Consider the following 18,622-nt stretch of genomic DNA (forward strand, 5'->3'; position numbering starts at 1 on the left):
ATCTCGGTTGTGGTTTTTCATCTAAGTATGTGGTGATTAATAATGCACAATTTATTAGCTTCGATGCCATGCTATACATAGTGGTTTAAATAACTTGTGTTTCTTATACTGAAAAGTAATTCAGAATTTGTTTTTGTTTCAATTAGAACCCTGATGCAGACAAGGATTGTGTGGTTGTAAATGTCACTATCTATGAGGCGGATGACCTGAATATACGCACTGGGAAAACAAAGTTCTTAGGCTGTTGGATCCTGGAAGCCATTTGTGGTTATACCAATGAAGAGTTGTATTCCAGCCTCACTGTTGTCAGGCGTGTTGTCCAAGGTGTACTAAAGCACAAGAAGTTCAAAGCTACTCCTTCGTTTGTGAGGCATACTGTTCTTGTCAAGCTTACGCAGGAATATGATGTAGCATGCCTCCACAAACAAGTTTATCAGTGGCAAGGCCACAAGTTTGTCTTCATGAAGGTTCACAGGATTGAGCTGTTGCGGGACGTCCTCGATGATGTTCATGGCAAGGTCCGTCTTGTGTCCAACCCAAATTAGATCGAGGCATGAAATAGTTTCCCCATCTAGTGTTTAATAGTAGTTTGGATTGTGTCTAATTATCCGAACTTGCCTATTATCGACCCCTCTGGGGCTAGTACTCTGGTTGAATCCGTCTATGGGAACTGCTGCTACTTTTGTGTGCCCGTGAATCATGTGAGAACCATCGTAATTGTTGCCGAAACAGATGCGTCCTCACTAGTTTTTTCATGAATATGGCATGGTAAAACATAAGTTGTCACGTTTTATAATACGAGCAGTGTGTGTTTTGATGAAATAGAGCACTTGTTCGAGAACTGTGCGCCGACGTATACATAAGTACTTGTAAACACTGTTGGTGCTACCCAACTTGTAAGCAGTTGTGCAAAACACGGCACATTGGCTCAGCTCGCTTCAACACTAGGCTATCGACCAGCTAACAATCAACAATCTGCTGTCTGACATATAAGCAACTATGTATCTTGTTACAGTGGTTCATGCAGTTAACTGAGGCCACAATGTAAATTCCATACGTTCACATGCTTGTCCAGCGCTCATGTGGAACACTCACATTAAACTCGTCTTCATAAATAACTTGAAAAGCATAAGTTAAGCAATTTTATACATCTCAATGATTCATAGAACATAACAAACATATACTAGTTCACAGCAAAAGACAAAGTTGTGAGAAGGTTTACAAATCAGGAAAACACAAGCAAGGCTTCTCTGGGCAAAGGGCCTCCCGGTAGGCTTAAATTTCCTGGAGTTCACTCTATTTTTTTCTTGTTGCCACCATCCAGGGTTAGGTTCTCTCATTCCAGAATAACCAATTATAATTGTGGTCTCAGCTGGAATGCTGAACTGAACCATGCAGTGTACTGACCAGGTGAAATTCTTGTGCATTCCACTAAATTTAAGCACCGCTATTTGTAGAAATAAGCAGACCACAATGCCTCTTGTCCGCGCACCTGTCCAAAAAAACGCAGTGCAGCCGTGCCGGCTAGTCCTCGGTCCGTGGATGAACTGGTAGAAAGTGCATTCCGGACTAGGATGTAGTTGTTTTTGCTCGTCCCTGCACTGCAATCAGGAAGTAAAACGTACGAATCAGCTTCTTTTAGATTGCGTTGGTCATTCTACCTTAGTTACTACCAATGTAGGAATACCTTGAAGACTGGAGGTTATACGACGGCAACGAGGGATAGCCATCTCATTTTGCGCAGTTGTACTAAAACTGAGGTGTGTGCTTTTGATTGCGCGGATAGAAACGATACGGAGACATACATCCCGAAACAATATGGAGACAGACATCCCTGTTTGCGCAAATACAAAATACGGTTATTTAAATAGTGACAAATATTTGCAGTGGCGTATGATTAACAACAACATCTATTGTGTTATAATTGGCACTAGATTGACACTAGATTAACATGCAGAACAATAGCATTAGTATTACTGTCATGAGAGTAGCACATGGTCAGTAAATGTGCAATCAAATTTGTGCAGTTCCACTAGGATGAAGCAATGTTAGCGGTGTGAGGGTTAAGTGTAACTGCAAAAACACAATTCATGGGAAATAAAGCAAGATGAAAGCACTTCATAAAATGGTGGTGGCATTGCTTCAATTTATCGACGGCACTAGACCATTACTTATAGTGACATTAGGTGGCATTGCTTAATGCTTCATGTGATTTTACATTAATGGTAGCGATATGGACGTAGGGACAACAGGGGCATAAAGTGGTGAGGCAGATGTGGCTGCCGAGAGCGGCAAACACTCAGGTAGCATGTCTGCATTTGTCCCATTTTTTATCTCCTCGGCGACATTTTCCTATGTGAGCACAGGAAATCTAGACCTGCTCATTCTCATTTGCGTTGTCCCCCAACACCCGTCACTTTCTTTCCTTTTTCAACCAAGAGATAGGTCCACTTCCCCCCACCCTTCGCCATCCACCATGCTTTCTTCGTCTTTTCAACCAAGAGACCGGTTGGGTAGCCAGTATCTACTACTTTCCCCGGTTTCCTCTTAGAACCAAGTCCTAGATTCATGCTAAAACTTTCCCACTTTCTTCCCTGTTTGAACCAACTCTTAGAGTCGACTGTATGAACTAGCTTTACCTCTAACAATAGTAAAAGTCTAGGTGGCTTTGGAACAGCGGACGGAAGTAGAAAAAGATCCACACGAAGGGAGCTGGGGCAGTAGAGCAAGGCACGTTTCGAAGGAATATATACCTGAGGGTCGTCGGCATGTGGCAAAGACGGCGTCGGGAGGCCGCATCTTGGCCACAATACCGCAGGGAGGAAGAAGGGGTCGGAGGCACTCCCGAGCCGGCGCTCTCTCGGAAAGAACGGCACGGCCGCCGATCGGGACGCGCGGGCAGCCGTTAGTCTCCTCCCTCGCCGCTGACGACAACGTGAACGATGCACCTACACCCCTGCCCCGGTCGAGGTTGTGCGGCCGGATTTGTGACCAGCTGTGAGCTACGAGAGAGTGTGGCCACCTATGTCTTGCTTAGATCTGGAGAGCATGAGAGAGTGAACGAGAGGAACCCTAGTGAAGCAAGCGCTAAGGCTCCTGCTTATATATATAGTGGAGTGATTTTGTTGTATCAGCTTCAAAAAAGTGCGCTCCTACGTGTACCAGTGAGTGGGTGTGAGAGAACTAGTGCGTGCGTGCACCGCTTCTCTTCGTGAGAGTACAATATACTATGCCCAAAGAACGTTCGCCGCAAGAGTAATAGTATAAGTGTGTCACGTGTGAGCTAAAATAAAATGTGCGCGATGTCTTTTGTTTTTTAGAAGTTCTGAGGGTAGGGTGTGAAGAGCACATATGTGCGTGACGTCTACCTACAGATAGACGGTGGGTGCGACGTGCGAGTCTGCGAGAGGACTCGGGAGAGTCGTGACTCATGAGGGTGCGTGTGCGTGAGAGGGAGGGGGGCACGTATCAATGCAATGCATGTGTCCGTAAATCATTATCCGACAAACATTCGCCACAAGCCTTTTCCTGACGAACGCCGTAAGAACCGTTAGATCGGCATCCGACAGTGTCAGTTTTGCCATGTCATTTAACAGAACAGACACTCCTCCTACACACAAATCTTCCACGTGAGTGTTAGCAACTGCCGTATGCTCCCTCCGTTTCGAAATGCGGTGCATATAGCTTTATTGAAAATTCGAACCTCGCAAACTTTTACCGAGTTTTCGTGTACCAAATTGCACATGTAGAATACCCTGTATATATCATTTTATTCATCTTCGAGAGGTAACTATAAAGATGGGGGAGGAGTCTACAAAATAAGACCATCGTATCACCCACATCAATTTCAACCATCCTTTGGTGTCGAGGAATATCATAGGAACTCTATATGATATGATTTTTATAGGATTTTTTACTTTAGAGCCAATTGGTTCATAGGAATAGATTCATATACTCCACATTTCAAAGGAAATAAACATGATATCATTTCTATAGCTTTAGACCCACTTGGTTCAAATGAATGGATTCCTATACTCCCTTAATTTCAAAGGAAAATAAACATTAGCATGTATTCAATAGAAAAGTTCCTATGTTCTGAACCAAATTACATATCTTTTCTAATCCCTCCTCATAGGAAGTGAGGTACATGTCATCTCTAGATTCGATAGAAAAGTTCCTATGATGTGAACCAAATGACATCTATTTTCCAATCCCTACTCATAGGAATTGAGATGCTCCATGTCATCTCTTTCCCTACAACTTCCATGTATACATCTTCTATTCCTAAATAGATAGTACAACCCACTAGTAGCTTTTTTCCAAAACATGCAACTATGGCACAAGAACTATATAGTGTGCCAATAACTTTGAAAGATGGTCACTGGATGAAGCTAATCCAACAGTGCAGAGATGGCGAATCCGAGCACTACTGGCCGTTGGATATCATCAACATTCCACCAGATCTGCCACATGTACAATTTAGAAGACTCCATGGTTGAACTTAAGCATATTGCACAAACCTCAAAACACAAGCACTTCTCCTTTGTTCTATAATCTTCTATATCATAATTGTTTTTTTCTAAATGAATTGCCATTATTTGTTTTTTACTTTATGCTTTACAATGCACAACCCCATGAATCTTAACATTTTTATAAAACTAATTGATTTTGAATGAGATGAACTATAAGAACTAAACGAACATCTACATCATGCATATATGACTCAAAGCTTTACATGCTATAGTGTGTATTTATTCATAATTTGGTTTCAAAATCTCATGCGTTCAATGCATCATTGCCTTTCGATCGAACCTACGTCCACAATTTTGTGTACGTACTATATCTCCACTAGTCCCCGAACCCAAAATGTTGCCTCGTTCCCGTAAAACCAAGCGGCCCACACATGCGTCGACTCGAACCTGTTTACTACGACGTGGCCCCGTACGCCGTAGTACTCCTACAAACCCTACCGCCGCACTCATCATCGGTTTTCTTCAAGAGGACGAGGGAGAAGCCGATTTGTAGTGGAGGTGCTTTCAAAAAAAGGATATGTAGTGGAGACCCCTACCCTAGGGTGCCCTAGGTAGCTGCCACACGCATCATTGTTTTCTCTTTTCTTTATGCTCTTGCGCCGTAGAGTGAAATGATGGTTGCTTCGTCCGTCCATCTCAATGCGGGAAAGGTGGGGCTTTGTGATTTGACCCCTCGTCGCTCATTTTCTACTACTGCAGCGCTACCGGGGTGCCTCCAGTTCCAACCACTGCTCTGAACTGTAATTTGGTGCATCGCACGTGGAACAAGACGGTGGATGAGCCACATGTCAGCCAGAGGGGTCATGTTAAGTGTCTCGCCATTTCGTGTGCGGACTAACCCTACTTGAGTTGCTACGCCAACACGACAGGAGCAGCCTACCACTTGGTTTTGCTCCTTGGTGAATCCCGACTATATTGATCTAAAAAGATATGTGCTGAACTACCCTCTCCGTGTCAGTTTTTTATTTTTAGGTGTCTCGGTTTATAGGGCGTGCACGTAGTTCTAGGTCATCCATTTGACTAACTAAATATGAGTTACTATGTCATAAAAAGTATGTCACGACCGGTTTTCCAATAAAAATATTTATTGAGAAACCAATCTTTTGAGTCCAGTATGAGAGAAATCCTCCTCACTGGTAGACAAATTCTTGATACAATAAGCCAGTAGCATAAAATATATTACAGGGTCGAACTACAGTTGCTCAACCAAATTATTACAAGCACGCCAATAATTATACATAATGGCGGACATGACACAGTGGTGTGGAGGCATACTACTGACTCGAGGATAGGGCGGTGGTGGAAAAACACAGCGGGGAGAGAAATACAAGACTCTAAGTCTGTCATCTCATCGAGCGTCGAGGTGAGGCTCGATGAATTTATTTGGTAGCGGAAGCGGATGTAAAACAGTGACCAAATCCAGGGTCGCACGAGACTGACTGGGACTCCTCTAGGTGTCGGACTCGCTATCAAACTCTTCATCCATGAGATCGCCTTCGTCAGCATCTGGCCAAATCAACAAGCCAGTGAGTACTTTGAAAGTACTCGCAAGACAGTTCGGACGTAAGATATAACAAATGCGTGCATGGATGCGTCATGAATAATTCACCAATGTACATTACAAAAATTAGCATAACAAGGTAATTAAAAAGGGAAACGGCGGTAGTCCGCCTGAAATCCCAACAGAACATAAATAACTACCGATCGGGTGTCTGAAGCGACGCCTCAAAAGGTGAGCAAATAAATATAAGGAAATGATGCCACAGTCGGGCGTCTTAGCGACACCACATAAAGGGCTTAAAAAGAAATACCACAGACGGATGTCGGGGCGACATCACAGAAAGGGCTTTAAAAGAAATGCCACAGTCGGACGTCGGGGCGACATCATAGAAAGGGCTTGAAAAGAAATGCCACAGTCGGACGTCGGGGCGACATCACCGAAAGGGCTTGGAAAGAAATGCCACAGTTGGACGTCGGGGCGACATCACAGAAAGGGCTTGAAAAGAAATGCCATAGTCGGACATCGAGGCGACATCACAGAAAGGGCTTGGAAAGAAATGCCACAGTTGGACGTCGGGGCGACATCACAGAAAGGGCTTGAAAAGAAATGCCACAGTCGGACGTCGAGGCGACATCACAAAAAGGGCTTTTATAGAAAAGTAAAATACAACAATGCCACAGTCGGATGTCTGAGCGACATCGCAGAAAGGGATTTTATTCACAGGTAAATAATACTCATAATAAACATTTAATTCATAAGAATAAATGGGTTAGTCCATCCACAGGAATAATCATTTAACCGGAGTTAGCATTCGAGCGAATCACCGGAGTCTCTGCCATCAAAACTGACATTTGATTAGGATAAGATAATATCGACCTGGGACAGGGAATAGATGATTTGGAGGAATATATGACTCTGCAGAGTTTGTACAAAAATTTTCCACAGCCAACGGATTTCCGTAGTCACGAAGGACTAGTTCCGTTTACGGTATTTCGGAAGAAAACATAGCTAACTAGTACACACTCATCCTACCTCTCGATGCTAGGAATCACCCTAGACATCGTCCAAGAAAAACTTTTGAGACGGGGAGATCACAATCTCGAATAGCATGGGATCAAATTTATATACGCGCGCTCTAAGGGGTGCCCCCCTCTCGGTCCCAACCGGAAACACCCATGCCCCCTGACCGGATGACTGGCTTTAATCCAGGGCCATGGAACCATCATCACGGCCTCTCCTTTTGGTGTGTACCAGAAAAGCAGTTTGCAACTTACTAAACCATATTCCTTGCGGAAAACATGTGGTAGTACAGGGAAGGAAATGAGAGGAACTGGACCGATACGGTTTGACACTGAAGTCACATAGTCTGGCGTAAGACTGGCATGCTACGACACTGCCATCTCACCCATACTCATGCCAACACATGGCCCTTCATCCTCACATCCATTCACATATGGATCATCGAACTCACTTACCTCATTATCACATAAAATAACTCATCGATATGCTTCTCAATATGCCATAAAACTAACTAAATGCAAAACATGCCAAGACACTCATCATATCAAAAGTTCAAACATGCTTGCCTGGTTCAGAGTAGTCGGAACCTAGCTCGGTGAAGTTCGCGGCTCCGTCACCTCCTTCGGTATAAAGAAAATATATGCGCTATTGTAAATACCAAGGAGTGCACAGAAAGTATACCAAATATTTTTCAAATAAATATGATAAAAAACTAGACAAAATTTTAAAGAGAACAGAAAAAGAATCAATCAAAAATACTTTTCTGTTTAAAAGTTATAAGGGTTTTTGTTTAGGGACTCATCTGTAATGAAATAGAAGATTTCCAGGGGCTAGCTTATAAAAACAGAAAACGTTTCGGCAGAACTATGCCAGCCCAAAGAGAAAACGCATTTTGCCCGAAGGCGCTTCCAGAAAACGATTCAACCAGAGAGGGCAGAGAGGCTGACGGTGGGGTCCCACTCGTCAGGTTTGAACTTCAAAAAGGGGGGGCGAAGCTCGTCGGCGCCCGAGAGCCGCGGTGGTCGCCGGCGGCGATCCACGGCGAGGCAGGGGGATCGGAGGGTACCTCCGTGCTCAGGGCGCCGTTCCGCGTCGGTTGGTGGTGGTGGTGGTCGCCGGCGAGTACCACGTCGACGGCGAGCTTTGCTCAGGCGGACGGCGGCTCGGGTGGTCGAGGGGCTCGTCGGAGAGGGCTGCAGAGGTCAAATTGAAGAGGGGGTTAGGCTCCTGGTAGCTAGAGAGGGTAACGGACGGGGTTTGGGTACCGGAGATGGCCTCACCGGAGCGAATCGTGGTGGAGGCCGAGGCGGATCGGGGCGGCCGGAGTTGGGGGGAGACCTCCTCGGGGTCCCCCTAGTGGCCTGGCGTGGCGTTGGTGAGGAGTGGGGATGAGGCGTGCACGAGGGTGAGCTCGGGGGCCCTTTTTATAGGCGGCCCGAGGCGGTTGCCGTGAACGGGGATCTCCGGCGAGTGATTACGGCGGTGCCGGGGATGTGCAGTGGGATTAGGGGCTTGGGCATCGTCGTTGAGGTCCACCGGTCCCATTTAGGCGCTAAACGGGCTGGGACTTGGTGCTATGGGTGAGCTCGACGGAACGGGGGTGGTGCGGCCCGTCGACGGCAGGGAGCACGTTCCGTGCTTGCCGGGCCACGACGACGGTGCCACGGGCGTGCGCTGGCACGGCAGGGACACGCGGAGAGCCAGGGGGTGTTGGGCGGTGCCGGGTGGCGTGGCGAGAGGGCTCGGGCCCTTGTTGGCCGCCACGGGAGGTGCAGCCACCGCAGAAGCTCCCAACGCCGGCGAGGCTCGCTGCTACCGACGCCAGGAATCGGCCAAGCGTGCGTGCGGGGTGCTGGCCAGGGAGAAGAGGCTGCGTGCAACGCGCCAGGGCGCACTGTGGCCGCGTGACCGAATCTGACGAAGGAAGAAAGATAACTGAATCTCTGAACTTTCTGAATTTGCAAAGGGATAGTGCAGTTCAGGTGTTCGACAGAATGTTTTTGGACTTTGGAGATTTTTCCTTGAGCTGATTTTTGGTGGAGTGGCTTCTCATTGCTCAAGAAGGCTGCCTGAATTTTGGTGGAATTTTTGGAGGAGTGTAGATATGAATTTCATCAAATTTGGCAAATCTGGTCCAAACTTGCAGAGACTGAATTTTGAAAAATTTGAAAAGAGGAGGAGTGGATCAAGATGGTTCTGGGTTGTGGGTACAAAGGACTATCCAGGAGAGTTGGTTTGAGGTCAAAACTCAAATGAAAAAGAGTACTTGCTTTGAAATCCCTCAGGCTCCAAATAATTTTCAGAATTGATTTGAGAGGAAAAATAATTAGAATAAAATCCAAAACTTGTTTGGATTAGTTGGGACAGAGAACTTAGGTTGATCACAAGGTGTAGGGGAGGTTTTGGAGGGGTTTTACCACATGGGCAAAAATGCCAAGTCATGGGTGGTTTTCAAGACATGAAAATCCCAAGTTTTTCATAGATTTCTTTTTAAAAGAAAAAGATTAAACTCCAAAAATGAATTTGAGAGGGAACCAACAGAGAAGAAGTTTCAAAAGATTCAAACACCAAAGTTTGAAAGAAAAATATAAAAAAATCCTTGCCAAAGCAAAGGATGTTTTTAAGAGGAAGGTTTTCTGAAAAAAATAAATTAAATGGCCTCTTTTCAAAGAAAACCACAAGGTTTTTGATAAAAACCAAATTAAAATTTTTGGAGTGTCACAAAGTACTACTATATCATTGGATTCTTAAGTAGATGTAGTTGTATTTAAAAGTCGTGGGCGGGGCTTTTCCTGCGCGGTAGGCGGGGAAGTTCCGCCTAGTCGGTTCGACAGAGACGCGAGAAGACGAGGGAGTAGGTTGCTGCAAACATAGGGATGTGTGATTTGACAGCGAGTTACTGCTGGACAGGTGGGGCCCCGTGATTTGATTTGCCATTTTCATTTTAACTGCGGCGCTACGACCGGCGTGAGTCTCCCGATTCCTGACCACCTCCATACAGGTGCCTCTCCCAATGCTCCACCATATAGTTGAGGCTGGCTTTTGCATGAGATCCCACTTCTCCACTTTTTCCTTGCCTCTTTCCTCCACACATGCAAAAATGCCATGTAAAGCGGGCTTATAGCCCACTATTGTACAGGTGCTAAGCTTATAGCTAACCTTATAGCTAACCTTGTTGTAGTATGAGTGACTAAGTGATGACTATGTATGACATACCAACATCAGATAGCCTAACGCACCGTGTTAAATCTCCAAGGGCGCGACCGCGCGAGCGACGCGATGGTCGTGGTAGGCGCGACCATGATACGGGCTGCTGGCAGCCCTTGGATCTGAGATCAAACGGTCGCATGCTAAGTTGCTGAAAATTTGCAGAATAACCCTCCAAGATAGGATATTCACCCATAGGTATAGAATCACGCCATGCAACCGTTCGATCTCAGATCGAAGGGCTCTCGGAAGCCCGTATCATGGGAGAATGGAAAGCCACTACCCTGTCGTTCGCACGCTGGCAGTTCGCTCCTACTCGTCCCCGCACGTCCTTTAATACTATGGCGGTTCACTCCTAGTCGTCCCGCTCTTTCACATTACAGCAGTTCCACTAATCCTAACCCTCCTCCCAAATCCATGGCGTCCCAAATCTCCATGATCGGTGGTGAGTGCAAGGTTAGAACCATCACCTATGATGAGTTTGACGTCATCTACACCCGTTCTTCCACGACGGTGAAAGGATGCCTTTCTCGCTTCAGACGCATGTTCGAAAACTCACATGATGAGTGGGTCGTTGGGCTAGATGTTGAGTACACCACAGTCCTGGGACGAGAGAAGGATCTAAAGGACGAAGAGAGGAAGAAGCCCGCCGTGATCCAGGTTTGCGTGCATGAGTTATGCTTGGTCTACCACATATGCCATTCCAACGTTGAATGCCTGGATTTTAAGAACTTCCTCGAGAGCAACCTAGTCAAATTCGTTACTGTAGACTTTACGAACGACAAAGAAGTCTTGGGTCGGATAGGCCTCATTGTAGGCAACCCCTTCAACCTCCAGAAGAATCGGCTGCTGCCCTCCGGTGGCCAGCCTTCAATGCTGACCCTGGCAGGAGCCATCCTTCATCCTTCGTACGGTAAACTAGAGAAACCTCATTACATGTTTCATCGTCATGAATGGCAGTGGAATGTACTAGATATAGACCACATCCACTACGCTGCAATGGATGTCTACCTTTGTTTCAATATCTACAAGGGTTGGATGAAGAGCATGTTGGGGAACGTAGCAGAAATTCAAAATTTTCTATGCATCACCAAGATCAATCTATGGAGATTCTAGCAACAAGAGAGAGAGGGAATGCATCTTCATACCCTTGAAGATCGCTAAGCGGAAGCGTTACAAGAACGCGGTTGATGGAGTCGTACTCGCGGCGATTCAAATCGCGGAAGATCCGATCTAGCGCCCGAACGGACGGTGCCTCCACGTTCAACACACGTACAGCCCGGGGACTTCTCCTCCTTCTTAATCCAGCAAGGGGAGAGGAGAAGTTGAGGGAGAGCTCTGGCAGAATGACGGCGTGGTGGTGGAGCTTGCAGTTCTCCGGCAGGGCTTCGCCAAGCACTACGGAGGAGGAGAAAGAGTTGGAGGAGGGAGGGGCTGCGCCAAAAGCAAGGTTGCGGCTGCCCTCTCTCTCCCTCACTATATATAGGGGGAAGGGAAGAGGGGGTCGGCCCCTGTAGATGGATCTAGAGGAGGGGGCGGCGGCCAGGGGAAACCCTAGATGGGTTTGGGTGCCCCTACCCCCTAGGAAACTTGCCCCCCAAGTCGGGAGGGGAGGCTGCCCTAGGGTGGCGCCCCTACCTCTCCAGGTTACGTGAGATGGGGTGAGAGAGGCGCTCAGCCCCTTAGTGGGATAATGTGCCTCCTCCCCTTTGCCCATAAGGTCCCCTAACACTTGTCGGGGCCTCCGAAACCCCTTTCGGACACGCTGGTCATCACCTGGTACCCCCAGAACAATTCCGAACTCCAATACCCTTCGTCCAATATACCGATCTTCACCTCCGGACCATTCTGGAACTCCTCGTCACGTCCGGGATCTCATCCGGGACTCCGAACAACCTTCGGTAACCACATACTATTTCCCATAACAACTCTAGCGTCACCGAACCTTAAGTGTGTAGACCCTACGGGTTCGGGAACCATGCAGACATGACCGAGACACCTCTCCAGCCAATAACCAATACCGGGATCTGGATACCCATATTGGCGCCCACATGTCCCACGATGATCTCATCAGATGAACCACGATGTTGAGGATTCAGTCAATCCAGTATACAATTCCCTTTGTCTATCGGTATGTTACTTGCCCGAGATTCGATCGTCGGTATCCCAATACCTCGTTCAATCTCATTACCGGCAAGTCACTTTACTCGTTCCGTAATGCATGATCCCGTGAGTAACTACTTAGTCACATTGAGCTCATTATGATGATGCATTACCGAGTGGGCCCAGAGATACCTCTCTATCACACGGAGTGACAAATCCCAGTCTTGATTCATGCCAACCCAACAGACACTTTCGGAGATACCCGTAGTGCACATTTATAGCCACCCAGTTACGTTGTGACATTTGGCACTCCCAAAGCATTCCTACGGTATCTGGGAGTTGCACAATCTCATGGTCTAAGGAAATGATACTTGACATTAGAAAAGCCTTTAGCAAACGAACTACACGATCTTGTGCTATGCTTAGGATTGGGTCTTGTCCATCACATCATTCTCCTAATGATGTGATCCCGTTATCAATGACATCCAATGTCCATGGTCAGGAAACCATAACCATCTATTGATCAACGAGCTAGTCAACTAGAGACTCACTAGGGACATGTTGTGGTCTATGTATTCACACATGTATTACGGTTTCCAGTTAATACAATTATAGCATGAACAATAGACAATTATCATGAACAAGGAAATACAATAATAACCATATTATTATTGCCTCTAGGGCATATTTCCAATAGGCAAGAGCCAAGTGTGCAGTTCAAGTAAAGAAGTATCGGCCAAGAGGAAGAGGGACAAGGACGAAGTCGAGGACGTGGACGAGGACTCCTCCGAGTGAGTAAGGTGTCAGTATCGTTGCTCATGGTGGTTCTAATGCAGTGTCTACCGGATTAGTTGCATAGTTTAATTTCAGGTGTGCTTACTTGAATTTGAGGGGCGTGTTGTGCTGAGCCCAAGCAGAACTATGTTATGTTTCTTCTCATTACTTTAACTCCTCAGTATGATACATACTACTAGTATTTCTTTAATAGAATTTAGCACCCCAATTAAGCAAGTACTAGCTTTTTTAATAGTACTATATGCATAATTTGGCGACAAGCACTCTCTATATGTACCACCTTTTTTTAATTTCAATTTTTGCTCCATGGTGCAATCCATCGATAGTACTACTGTACAAAAGTATACATTTTTTAAAAGGCTAGAGTACTGTTCATCACATATATAGCCAGCTAAATTCTCAACCTAGAACAACGTGCATGCCATGTAGTAAACCGATACGCGGAGGAAGTATAGTAAAAATGAGGTGATTTTACCGAGCGATCGACGGGGGAGCATGGCTGTCATGCGGTCCCACGTGTCATGATGTACCAAGGTGATGCGCGTGTCCCTCTTGAGGCAGAAGCAATACTACGTGGTTTGAGATGATGGCGAACCGAAGTGTGAAATAATGGTTGCTTCGTCCGTCTGGGAAGGTGCGGCATTGTGATTTGACGTCTCATTGCTCATTACTACTACTGGGCCGGTACGAGTGGGGTGCGTCCCCCTGCTATTCTGCACTGTTATTTGGTGCTTGACACGTCGACCCAGTTGCTATGTGTCCCACATGTCGGTGACAGGAAGTACAGAATTCATGAAAGGGAGCGTCGACGGAGGAGTATACTACAGAATTCATGAAAGGGAGCGACTTAGTTTTGGAAAAATCTGTTTTTATGGAGTATGTACCCACTAGGGTTTATAGGGATCATCTAAAAATCATTCGTTTTTCCGTTTGATAAGTCTCAATTCTACTATACTAGTAGTAGTACCATTACATGTTGGATTTCGAGGTGCGTTAGATCACCCGATGCAAGTAGTGTCAAGAGGAAACTAACCAATGCATGTACAAGTTCATGGAAATTTAGTGGTCATTCATGCATTCGTTCTAATTAATGCCTCGGTAAACATAACTTCTTGAGAAAACTACGAAATTAATTCGACCACTCACCGTCTACCTTGGTTGGAGAGATTTTGAAATTGAGCCATAAACTGGAAAGGAGGGAGTAGTAACTTTTGTCTCGATTACTATTTGTGGCCTTGTATAGATGCAAAATGTATTTTTTATAGTGGCCTTGTATAAGTAAATGGAGGGAGTACTCACCAAGGTACGTAGTAGGGACGAGGAGTAAACGGAGGGAGTAGTAAAATTTTCTCCTCGTAATGCGAGCCACCGCGCGCGTGGGCGAGGGAGCGGGCGTAAGGTGTACAGTAGTAGGAGTACTACTACTACTACTACTACTACTCGTAAGCAAGCTTCACCTCATCCTGCGAGCCACCGCGCCTGTGGGCGGGGGAGACAGCGTACTAAGCAAGCTTCTCCTCGTTCTGCGAGTTGACATGACACATCAAAAGTACTCCAGTGTATAGAGCCTTGCCTCTAAGGTAGGCCCCACATGGTTTGCCTCTTTTTTTAACATAACACGTCAAGTCGCAATTTGTTTGTTCACCTGTGGTAGACGATCCTCCCTCCACCAAGTGGACAACCAGTACACGTGCCAAATTACCACGTGGGCTGCCTTTTTCGTACAGAAATGAGCTCCACCGTGTACCCGCGCGGGTGTGGTTGGAAAAGAGACGGGAGTACGTGCGCCGTGCGTGCACCTCTTCTCTTCGTGCACGTCCCCCACCTATGTAGTGTGTGTGAGAGAGATACAAACCAAGACATAATGCGCCATCCATCCCCATGCCTCCGCCCAGTCCGACCAGCAGTCACCACCATGCCCCACTCCTCCTCACCTTATCTCTCATCTTTCTCCCTCCATTTTTATATACAAGGGGCACTATCAAAATTACAATTTGCAGATATACAAGGCCACTAACACTAATCGATGCAATATTAATGGTGTTTGCCTCGTGGTACTAGCAAAGGAGGACATTAATTATCCCTTGCATGCATGCGGGAGTTTGTAAAAAAATGTAGCTTGATGTTCCGTGCAATGCACAGGCATCTTGCTAGTCCATGAAAACAACACATGGCAAAATTCCCCGGCGAAAGTGGGATTTGAATCTGTTGGGAGGGGTTGTTTGGATCTTGCCCGGGGTAGCCAAAATATTGGCGACCCTTTTGTCCACCGGTGCCTTTGCCACCGATGAACGAGGAATGTCTCGGGTGCTCATGCTGTCATGCATCCTCCAGCGCGCACGTTGGAGACGAGCTCGCACGAGCTGTGTTTTTTGTCCCACAACATCGCCCGAACCGCCCGCAGACCGACCGACGACCCGCAAATTACGCCATCCAACCGTAGCCGCACACATTATGACAGCAACTCAACCAACCAGACGAAATTTACGCAAACACGTAGACAAACTGATATTTCATATAAACAACAACGGAAATCATATAAAATACCGGATTTTCATACAAACATGATGGATTTCATTACATTCAAATGAACTACGCGGTGCTAGTTCTAGACAGCATAGGTATATAATACCTGGCCTAAATGGTCGCCCGCCGATCGATTTGTGTTCCTCATGTCCGCCAGCATGATCACCGGACTACTGGGAGCCCTGGAGGTATATGCTTCAGTGCAAAGGACGGCTCGCTTCCCCACTGCCCAACTGATATCATTGGCTGGTGCCAAAGATGATGGTGGTCAGCACCGGTTCAAGTTCATCACCGGCCACTACTTCACCATGGCCGGCACCGGCTCGAGTTCATCCTAATATTCCCCCCTTCCGTGGAGCCCATGCGGGGTCGATGAAGGTCCTCGCAACAAAAGGATCCGGCAAGACACCTGTTGTGTACGCCAGCGTCGCCTCCGCGGTGGCCTTCATGGGACCCAAGCGGCGGCGGCCTCCCATGTTCTACTTCTCCTTGATTATGGCGGCAGACGCGGAGGCACTGGCCACCGACTCGTCGCTCTCCGCGCACCCGGCTTCTGTCGCTGCTTGCATGGCGCGGCCGCCGGCATGGGAGTCTCGGCCACAGAAACGGGAGACACGGTACGAGGCGGCGGTGTGGACGGCAGCAACGACGCCCTGCGCCGCTCCTCGTCGAGCTGGCCTGGAGCGGCGAGTTGCTGAACCGCGCGCCGGCTTGGGGCGGCAACTGGCTTCATCGGGCGAGGGGAGGGAGGTGGATCAGCGAGCTGCATAGCTCGTATCTAGCGGGCTACCCAGCCGGCTTGGATGCGGAATAACTACTCTTCGTAAGCCATTGTAAGAGTGGACAAAATGGTGGAGGAGATATTGGAGCGGCGGAGGTGTGCGATTCTTGGCCATCATTTAGCCTCGTTTAAATAGGAGATTAAATAGATGGCAGATGGGAGGAGCTCGGCCGGCGTTGCGTTTAACATCGGCCCGGTCATGAACGGACGTGTGTCCACAGTGGGTTTCTCGGCTTCCACACGGGCGGGTTTCATGGAGGCGTTTGAATGCGGCACGAAGGCATGTTCAGCCGGGCGTGCAGCGAGTGGCGCCCTCGACTCTGACCTAGGACACCGCACCATTCTTCCACTGACGTGTGGACTCTTTGGGTGCATGGCCTCCATGTCAGTGACCGAATGCACGCAGCGCATAGCAGAGGAACCTTTGGTGGGCCAGGGCGGTCAGAAGCAGGCATTTCATAAACCGATGATTGTTCATTGAGTGTGACGTCATCTTTTTCATGTAGATAAGCGTACTATGTTGATAGCCCGTTTGATACATTGTGATTCATAAATACCGCTGCAAACATCAATGTTCTGCTTATCACAGATAAGATTGATTAATACCCGTAACAACCCATGTCCTTAACAAAGGGTGCATGCACGTATACGTTGAGCGTGTGTCTTGCATCGTGTGCTGTGTGCATGCAGGCGTGCGAGTGTTGCGTGCGTGCAAGGGTATGTTTCAGTGTTGCATGCATGGGTGTGTACGTGCGTGTGTTCGTGAGTGCATGTGTACGTGTCAGTGTTGCATGCCAGCATGCGTGCGTGTGTACGTTATGTGTACGTGTCAGTGTTGCACGCCTGCATGCGTGCGTGTCTTGCGTGCGTGCATGTGTACGTTATGTGTACGTGTGAGTGTTTCACGCCTGCATGCATGCATGTCTTGCTTGCGTGCATGTGTACGTGCGGGGTGAGGCTACACGTCAGTCAACTGACTTTTTCATCTCTGGTCATTAGATTTTCCAGCCGTTGGATACAAAATCAAGGGCCTCCAGTTTATCATCAAACTCCACCCCCTGAGCCGCCAGCCACCATCGGTCGAACCGCCAGTCCCTACCACCCGCGGCCGGCCTGCGCCGTCACGCCGGCCCGCCTTCCCCGAAACCACTCCCCACCGCCGGTCCGCCGCCGCACCGGCCATCCCTCTAGCAGCCCCCCCCCCCCCCGCGCCGAGCTTTTTCTCTGGCGATCCCCACCCCACCGCCCAATGAACGCCCCCAACCTCCGGTGACTGCCAACCAGAGGTCTCACGACTTCGAATACCCACCGACCACTAATTTATTACCATTTATGTCCTTCATATACGCGCTGACGGGTGGGCCCTATGGTAATGTGCGCTGATGAATGTGGACCGTTTGACTGGTCAATTGATCGTGTTATCAACAAATTACGGAGTTGTATGGTGAGCCAGTGACCGTATGATCACCCTAAAATGTACTGCTATTATATTAACACAGTACAGACTCAAACTACCATTTCTTTCTTTCATATACGGGCTGACAGGTGGGCCCCACGGTTACGCACCCCGGTGGTGCAACACTAGTTGCGCCGCATGGAATGTCTGACTGGTCAATTGATTGGGTCATCAACAAAATACGGAGTTGTACGGGTGAGCCAGTGACCGTATAATCATGACATGTATTTTTTTAACACGGTACAGATGGAAGGGCTCATATATACGCGCAAGCACTCACCGCTATAAGCGCACACACGCGAACCCTACCCCTATGAGCACCTTCGAGAGAGTGGGCCAGCATATATGATCTTGAGATTTTAGGAAGTCACCATAGGTGCCTCGTAGTCGAGTGGAACGTCTCCTCCCACTGAACGTGCATCGCCGGAAAATACTAAAATTAACACAAGATAAATGCGAGCACTGGGACTTTAACCTTGGTGGGCTCAAGAAACCACTGTCCTCCTAACCATCCAACCACATGTTGGTTAGCACGACAAAATGTATGTGGTGACCGTGATAAGCTTATTCTGAAGTCCAGTGACCATATCGTGCTTTCGCTTCAAATACAATGACCGTAAGTGTCGTCAAAAAAATACGAAGCACGCATCAAATGCAAAGTCCGTCAGTGTCATCAACAAAATATGGAGACGTATCGTGAG

This window comes from Triticum dicoccoides, chromosome 3B (genome assembly GCF_002162155.2).
Source record: "Triticum dicoccoides isolate Atlit2015 ecotype Zavitan chromosome 3B, WEW_v2.0, whole genome shotgun sequence".
Taxonomy (NCBI): Eukaryota; Viridiplantae; Streptophyta; class Magnoliopsida; order Poales; family Poaceae; genus Triticum; species Triticum dicoccoides.